The sequence below is a fragment of the Nyctereutes procyonoides genome, unplaced genomic scaffold (genome assembly GCF_905146905.1).
Source record: "Nyctereutes procyonoides isolate TBG_1078 unplaced genomic scaffold, NYPRO_anot_genome, whole genome shotgun sequence".
Taxonomy (NCBI): domain Eukaryota; kingdom Metazoa; phylum Chordata; class Mammalia; order Carnivora; family Canidae; genus Nyctereutes; species Nyctereutes procyonoides.
The window spans coordinates 22,342,560-22,350,949 of record NW_026575117.1 but is presented as its reverse complement, the minus strand read 5'-3'; the positions used below and the strand labels follow the sequence as shown (position 1 = coordinate 22,350,949).

The 8,390-nt window shown below is 42.1% G+C and overlaps 1 non-coding gene across 1 annotated transcript; it reads left to right on the top strand.

The window, feature by feature from the left end:
- Positions 1-1,658: 1,658 nt before the first annotated feature.
- On the top strand, positions 1,659-1,764 carry LOC129515445 (U6 spliceosomal RNA). Its single transcript, XR_008665583.1, has one exon. It is a non-coding gene; the product is annotated as a U6 spliceosomal RNA (small nuclear RNA).
- Positions 1,765-8,390: the final 6,626 nt, after the last annotated feature.

Genomic DNA, 8,390 nt, shown 5'->3' with positions numbered 1-8,390 from the left:
ACAATTATTGCTTAGTTCTCCCTTTCCATCTTTATCCATAGTTTATATCATCTGTAGTTCTCGGAATGACCCTGGAAAGATGGGTATTTCATCTTTGTTTTATAAATGTGAAAATCAAGACTCAGGTTAAGTGATTGCAGCTAATAACACATGTTTGTCTGACTCCTTATTCTAGCTCAAGACAATTTTGCATTCCAGTGCTTTCATTTTGTTACTTAAAGAGGGCTTTTTTTGTTTCCATATACTTATCATAGGGATCTCTTCAATAGCAGCTAACATTCCATTGCATTCTTAAACCATTGTTACTCACCCACTTCCTATTCTTGGGCATGTAGGTCGTTTCAGGTTTTCCACTGCTGTGAACAATGCTGCTTTATATATTTTTTGTTGTGTTGCTGCTTTGTTTTCTTCTTTTGAATTATTTCCCAGGAGGGTATCACTGGGTAAAAGGGGATAGACATTTATATATTTCTAGCTATTTATATTACTGAATTGTACTAAGTCATTGCATCTTGAAAGAGAGTATTTTGTACTTTCACCAGTACCCTGTGAGAGGCATAAGGCAAGCCTGGGTGGATTCACCAGTGAAAACAGCCCTTTGTGCCTCTATCTGCTTGGGGATGTCCTGGGGCCATCTGAGACTCCCTGAAAATGATTTATGACATAATCCAGAATAAGATTTCACATGGGATAGTGTGATCCCCCCCTTCCCAGGAAAGGCTCCCTTAATTAAATTGTCTTTTTCTTTTTGCAGTCACAAGATCAGCAGGTTTTTCAAGCAACTGACACTTCCTTCTTGATTTAGACTGTAGCTCTCCATTCCTGTGTTGGGAAAAGGTGTAGCAGCTGTGAGAAAAGCCTACACTCCACCTCTTGGGTTTACTGTTCCAAACTAGGTGCAAAAGGGTCAGAATATATTCCACCAGGAAAGGAAGTCCTGATGGAGCCGAAAAGGGTTTTAGAAGGCAGTCAAGAGGAAGTAAAATCAGGAAAGTCCTACCAGAATAAGAAAGCCCTTTTTCAACTGGTAGAAGGTAATTTTGAGAGATATACTAATATCTCTGCATCTTACTTATCTTCTGTGGCAAAGTACCATTTGAACGTATTGAAAGGTTTAAGCTGAAATTATATGGTATATACAAGGTACTCAGATGACAGCTGTTGTTATTAGTAGTAGTAGTAGTAAGCATGTAGCCACAGCCTAGCCTAGCCTGAGCAACAGTGCAGTTGGCATTGTGGGAGAAGGCACTGAAGACAAGCAGAACTGGTTGGGCTAGCTCTTTCTAGTTCAGGTGACCTCAGGCAAGTTTTAATCCTCTTTGAGGCTCAGTTTCCCCTCTGTGAAAAGGAGGTTATGAACTTACCTACAAAGTTTGTCTTATAGCCCAGAAGGGAGTTTGTGGCAGGCAAATAGTAAGTGCTCAATAAACAGGAGATATATTATTTTGTTTAACCCTGTTACAGTTTTTTTGTTTGTTTTTTTAAGTAGATTCCACACCCAGGGTGGAGTCCAATGTAGGACTTGAACTCACGACCCTGAGATCAAAACCTGAGCTGAGATGGGAGAGTTGGATGCTTAACCAACTGAGCCTCCCAGGAGCCCTGGAGATATTATATTATTAATTCAAAAATCCATCAATAACTGTGATCAACAGTACTCATTTCTGCAGCACATGTACTAATTAATACTGGAACGATACAGAGAGGATCAGCACGGCCCCACCCAAGGGTGACATGCAAATTTATGAAGCGTCCTATATTTCTCTGATTTAAAATAAATCTACATGTTTAGTAAATTTAAAAAATAATAATAAAAGTGATCAATTAAGTCTTCCCCTACATTGAGGGTGGTTCTTAAACTTCGATGTGTATAAGAATCACCCAGGATCCTTGTTTTAAATGCAGGTTTTCAGGCTCCCCCCAGAAATTCTGTTTCCATCCCTTTGGTATAGCTGGGGATCTGAATACATAACTAAATTCCAAGGTGATTTATGTTGTGGATGATCCATGAATCATACTTTTTGAGAAACACTGTCCTATGGTCTCAGAGAATAAAAAGAAAAAAAATTTTTTCCCATCATGAATACACCATTAAAACTCTATAATATGCAGATGTAAAATTAAAGAGATCCGAATACTGACTGATTCTATTTTCAAGAATGGGTGGCTCAGGTCCCTATCTCAGGATCCTGGGATGGAGCCTCCGTGACAGGCTCCCTGCTCAGTGGGGAATCAGTTTCTCCTTCTCTCTCTGTCCCCTTTCTCTCCCCCCACTTGTATGTGTTTTCTCTGAAATAAATAAAAAAATCTTAGAAAAAAAAGATGACATATAGTTCTTGCCTACTTAAAGGCTTCTGAATCATCCTAAAGCAACATTTTATTCTTTTAACACTCATGATATAGATGAATCTGTGTAAACACTTCCTTCTCAGAGTCATTTCAGTCCCTTGTAGATACCTCTCTCCCCTCTGTACTGGGGGACTTAATCATCTCCCCCTTGGAATGTTGATACACATTACCATTTCAATCTTTTGTTATTTTATATTTTGTTTGAGCTATTTATTTATTATTTATTTTTAAAGATTTTATTTATTTATTTGAGGGAGAAAGAGAGCATGAGCAGGAAGTGGGGGGTGGGCATGGGAACAGAGGCAAGCGGAGAAGCAGGCTGAGAAGCAGGCTCCTCAAGGAGCAGGGAACCCAATTCAGGGCTTGATTCAAGGCTCAATTTGGGACTCAATCTCAGAACCCCGGGATCATGACCCAAGGCGGAAGGCAGATACTTAACCCACTGAGCCACCCAGATACCCGTTTGTGCCTTTTATTTCCCCACCTGGGCTTTAAGTCCAAAGGTGGGGACCAATGTCTTTTCTGGTTCCCTATCTCCCACAGGCATCTTGTAAAGCCTTTGTACATGATATGTGTTTCATAAGTATGTTTGGATGAACGCAGATATACTTAACCATAGACTAGTACTCACTGATAAGTTCTATACCACAAGAGTGATGCAGAATAACAGTTCCTGTGAAGGGTAAACTATTAGGCTTTTTTTCATGTTTAGAGTCAGAGCAGGGTGCAGATCTCAGGCCTATGAAAGAAAGTGCTAGAATCCCTCTGGGCCTGTTTTCTCATTTGTACAGTGGGAATAACATTTACCTTGCAGAGCTGTTGTGGGGATTAAGAGGGTGTTCACAAGGTTCCCAGAAAAATGCACAACACCTGCGTTCTCCTTCAGTGGTAACTGCTTGCTCTTCATATCATATCTAAAAGTACCACACAGAATAAGAGATACAACTGCCATATATATCTGACTTCAGATGTAAAATAATAAACAACTGATTCTCTCTGAGCTGAGCTGATATTTTCTTTTTTCTCTTCTTTCATTTATTTATTTTTTTTAAGGTCTAGCCTTTTCAGCTTTAAGTAACAGACTGTCCAGAGGTTTTCTATGGATTCCCTATAGAGATGGAAAAGGACACAAAGCAGCCATTTTACCAGTCCTAGGCTTTCACACAGAGCAGTACAATCAGGGTTTAAGTTTACACTTCACAAACCTCCTCTGTTCATAAGCCATGATTATTGCAACTTTTCTCCCATACTAAGGAACAACAAGCACCCAGAAGGAAGAATATGCATCCTACCTGAAATGAAATGCAGAAACTTCCAGCTTTTTCTACTACAGAGAGGAGATTTACCAGACCCAGGAAGGAGCTGGACATTGGGATCTCCTGTGCAGGTCTCAGGGATACTGTGAGAAAAAGGGACACAAGAATGGCCATCTCTTTGGTTTTACTCTTTTTAAACATTGCCATTTAGGTATCAGATTCTGTGCTGTGGAAGAACTAACACACACAATTTTGAATAAAAATAGTAATTACCATTTTATTCCCAAAGGCAAAAAATTGAAACAACTAAATCTCTAAGAATAAGGTAGATAGTGGGTAAATAAACCATCATATATTCACTTGATAGAATGTTAAGTAGTCACTTAAAATATTTACTTAGACATATTTCCATATGGAATAACATGGAAGATGTAATTAATAATATATGGATAATGATTTTGAATACATTTTAAGTAAGAAACAATAAAATTTAGTAGAGACTCAGAGCTTTCTCCAACTGACGAGTGATGCAGACAGAGCCTTCCCAGTCCTGTCTGCCTCTTAGGAGAGCCAATAAAAAGCCTGTATTTAGGTGGTGGGATGGTGATGTCATCGACAATCCGGCCAATCTCCCTGATGATTATTTGCATAGTTTACTTCTCCTAATCCAACAGAACTCTTTTTTTTTTTTTTTTTTTTAAGGGGAGCATTGAGTGGAAGTGGAAATCTCTAAAAGAAAGGGAGGAAAATCACATTAACATAGGAATATTTATAATGATGTTGGTATCAAAATACAGGAATGGAAATTATTACATCTGATCTCAGCAGAGAGCTCTTTTACCTTCTAAGCAAATCACCTTTCTTAGTATGTTAAATTTTACAATAGCTGACCACTATTACCCATTTGATGTTTAAAATGGTTTTTAAGGAATTTCTACAGAGTAGGAAACAATTTTCTTGGATAATCTGCAAATTTCTTGCTAATGGCATAAAGAGAAGCCTTTTGAAAAAAAGAAAAAAACCCTATGCTTACCTGTTGATCTTGGCACTTTATCCTCTATAATTAAAGCCTCTTCAGTTTATCAAGCTAATTGAACTGGCTGTTGACAGGGAACAGGATTCCATAACCCTGATCTTTATCATTCTTACTTGTACACTTACTGGTTTAGTAAATTTGATACTACCAGGAATGCCCCCCTTTCATTATCCTAACTGGGATTTCCTTTCACAAAAAGCAATAAGCTTAGTGGCACAATTCTACTTTTTTCATGCGGCAAACTAGGGGCTTAAATATGTTCATTAATTATTTTTGTTTCATTCAGGTTTACTGAGCACATCTATGTGTCAAATATTTTTACACACATTATCTACTTTTATCCTTAGGATAACTTAGATATTATTAGTGCCTGTTCATAGATGAGAAAACCAAGGATGAGGGAAGTTAAGTGATTTGGTTGCCTGAGAACATACAGGGAGTAACTGAAATGAAATTCTTACATGGATGGTCTAACACCCTTCTTCTGACAATACCATGTCATTTATTTGTGATTAACTGGCGGTGTCAAAGCAGAATGGAAAATGCTACTCTTACATGCCAAATATAATCTCTTGCATTGCGAATCTGTACATTTTTGTCTTATCTTGAGCATCAGAACATACAATGTGCCTGTGTTTTTCAAAGAAGCCTAGAACAATAAAATGATCCATCTTTTAAACAGGATTTAATCAAAGTCCTTTCAGGTTCTATTTATCTTAGGTACTCAAGAATTTACTGTGGTTAAGGAAAAAAAATTTTTTTAAAGATTTTTCGTTTATTTATTCATGAGAGACACACAGAGAGAGAGAGGCAGAGACACAGGTAGTGGGAGAGGCAGGCTCCCTGTAGGGAGCCTGATGTGGGACTTGATCCTGGGTCTCCAGGATCATACCCCAGGCTGAAGGGGGAGCTAAACCGCTGAGCCACCAGGGCTGCCCTGTGGGTAAGGAAAATTTGCCATCAACCTCAAACTGGCAGCTGTAAGTCACACAGGTCTCTTTATAGACTTCCCACCCAAACTTCTTTGGCAGTAGTGTATTCATTCTATAATATGACCTCAGAGAAAGATGAGATGGATGAGAAACATTTGAATTCTCAAGGTTAGAATCCTTGAAGTGTAATGTGTAGCACTTCTTTTGTGTGTGTGTGTGTGTGTGTGTGTGTGTGTAGCACTTTTGAAACTGGATGACATCTCTGATAATAGCTATGGCCCTCAGTCTGTGCCAGACAATGTCTAAATGCTTTACATTTACTACCCAACCCTGTATAAAATAGGTACTGTCATTATCCTCACTTCCAAATTAGGAAACTGGGGCATAAAGAGGCTAGATAACTTGGCCCCAGTCACATGGTGAGTGGAGAGCTGAGCCAGGATTTGTCCTCAGGCAGTCTGGCCATAGAGACTGAGCTCTTTTTCTTATTTTTTATTTTTTTAAGATTTTACTTATTCATTCACGAGAGACACACACACAGAGAGAGGCAGAGACACAGGCAGGGAGAGGCAGGCTCCATGCAAGGAGCCCGACGTGGGAATCGACCCTGGTCTCCAGGATCACGTCCTGAGCTGAAGGCGGCGCTAAACTGCTGAGCCACCTGGGCTGCCCAGAGTCTGAGCTCTTAAAACTGCTCTGCGACACTGTCTCTCCAAATTGGAATATACAGCATTAGCTGATTTCATGAAATGTACCACAGGCCTTTTTTGTTGACCTGCATTATATCTTGCTAAATATGGCTAAAATAGGAAATTTGACACTCATGCTATGTATATATGATAATAGAAAAATCAAATTTAAGGCCAACTTCGCATAGAAATGGGGCATAATTCAAATGATAATGGTCTCTGCTTTCTTAAAACCTTACAATGATTCCCTCCACTTTTTTTTTTTTTCTTGCTTCCAGTCAGGTCATGAACTTGTGCTCACCATGTGTCCAAGGCTACCACTTACCTCCCAGCCTGAGACTTGCGGAGGATGCGAAGGGGCCCCTGTGCTTCTCTAGGGTGAGTCAGGAGTCAAGTAGGGGGCAGCAGACTATCCTGCCTGACATTCCGCACCCGGGAATCTGCTCCCCCTGGTTCTGCCTAGTCCTACCACGGTCTCCACTGGCATTCTGTCTTTCCCTCATCATTGAAAATACTAACCGGGAGCGCCAGGGGAGCTTTGTGTTTCCGCGTTGTGCCTGATACTGAGTAGTGGATGTAGGGGGTGGTTCCGCGTTCCCAGCCCATCCTAAATTCCTATCTTCTAAAAATGGGCTGCCTAGTTTAGAAAGTAGCTGCCTGGCTGAAGTAAATTCTTAACAATTTAGGCTCTTCTAGGATACACATTAAAATGAGTGGTTGGAATGGGAAAAAGGACAGAACAGAGTCAGGAAACGCATAGCCTGGTTAGGACCGAAGCGAGGCTAGCTAGCATGGCATGACAGGCGTAAAAGCGATTGGTAAACTGTAAAACACTTTAGGGATCATCACTGCGACTCACAGACTGAGTGGCCCCTTCACTAGAGCCTGAGCCAACGAATGTGACTCAGATGATGGCTTGCATCAGAATTACCTGGAGGGCTTATTAAAACAGACTTCTGGGGGCACCTGGGTGGCTCAGCGGGTTAAGCTTTGGCCTCTCCACTTCCAATCAGATTGTGATCCCAGGGTCCTGAGATTCAGCCCTGCCTAGGGCTCCAAGCTTGGGGTTCTCTCTCTCCCTCTGCCCCTCCTCCCTGCTCTCTCAAATCAATCAATCAATCTTAAAAAAAAAAAAAAACGAAAACCCCCAGACTCCTGGGCTCTCTATTTCTGATTCAGTCGGTCTTGCTGGGGGTCCAAGAATTTGTATTCCTGTTAAGTTTCCAGGTGATACTGATGCTGCTGGGTTCCAGGACCATTCTCTGAGGACCAATGGTCTAGGCTGCTGGATGGGCAAAAAGCATCCTGTCCGTAGTAAGCATACAGTAGACACTCAGATGGAGTTTACTCCGCTCCATATCTTGGTAGCCCCATTATTTACAGTTGTCTGCCTCCAGATTACTAGCACAGTTTGGCTGAGATCTATGTTAAAAAGAGAGAGAAAGAGAGAGAAGAGAGAGAGAGAGAGAGAGAGAGAGATTGTATTCTTTTTCTTCTCTTCCATACGCATCAACCTCCTGCCATTAACACGCCTTCTTATTTAAAAGCCTTTTCACAGTTTGGATCATTGTGTTAAATAATTCAGTACTTTCTAATTTCTGAGCATGAGGCTAAACCTCATCTAGGATAGTTGCTTTAAAGTGGGAGAAGGGGCGATGGCGCACAAGATCACCCCCGGCCCTCGGCATTTGCTGCTCTGAGTGCAGGCACAGGTTTGTGTTTCAGACCCTGCATCCCAGTGGGGATCAGTATCTCCCTCCCCGAAGGGATGCATCCGCGTAACGTGCGAAGTTAGAGCAAAATGCGCTGATGATCAACCTCCCTATCTCGCCCCACTCCCTGGCAAATGACACGAGTGGGTGGAGGTGGTCCCGAGAGAGCCTTTTCCGGGAGGGGCCCCGGCTCCAGCTCAGACCGCGCCGGGGCTGCCGCGCCCCGCCCCGCCTCCGCTCCGCAGCCCGCGCCCCGCAGCGCCAGGACGCGAGGCAGAGCCCTCGGGACCTCCCCTGGGGACCGCGCGGTGCAACCAACCCTGAAAGCGCGGCCGCGCACCGCCCCCTCAGCCCTCCGGCCTTCCCATTGGCTCGTTGCCGCTGTCACTCCCGCCCTCCCCGTCGCGGGCGGGGTA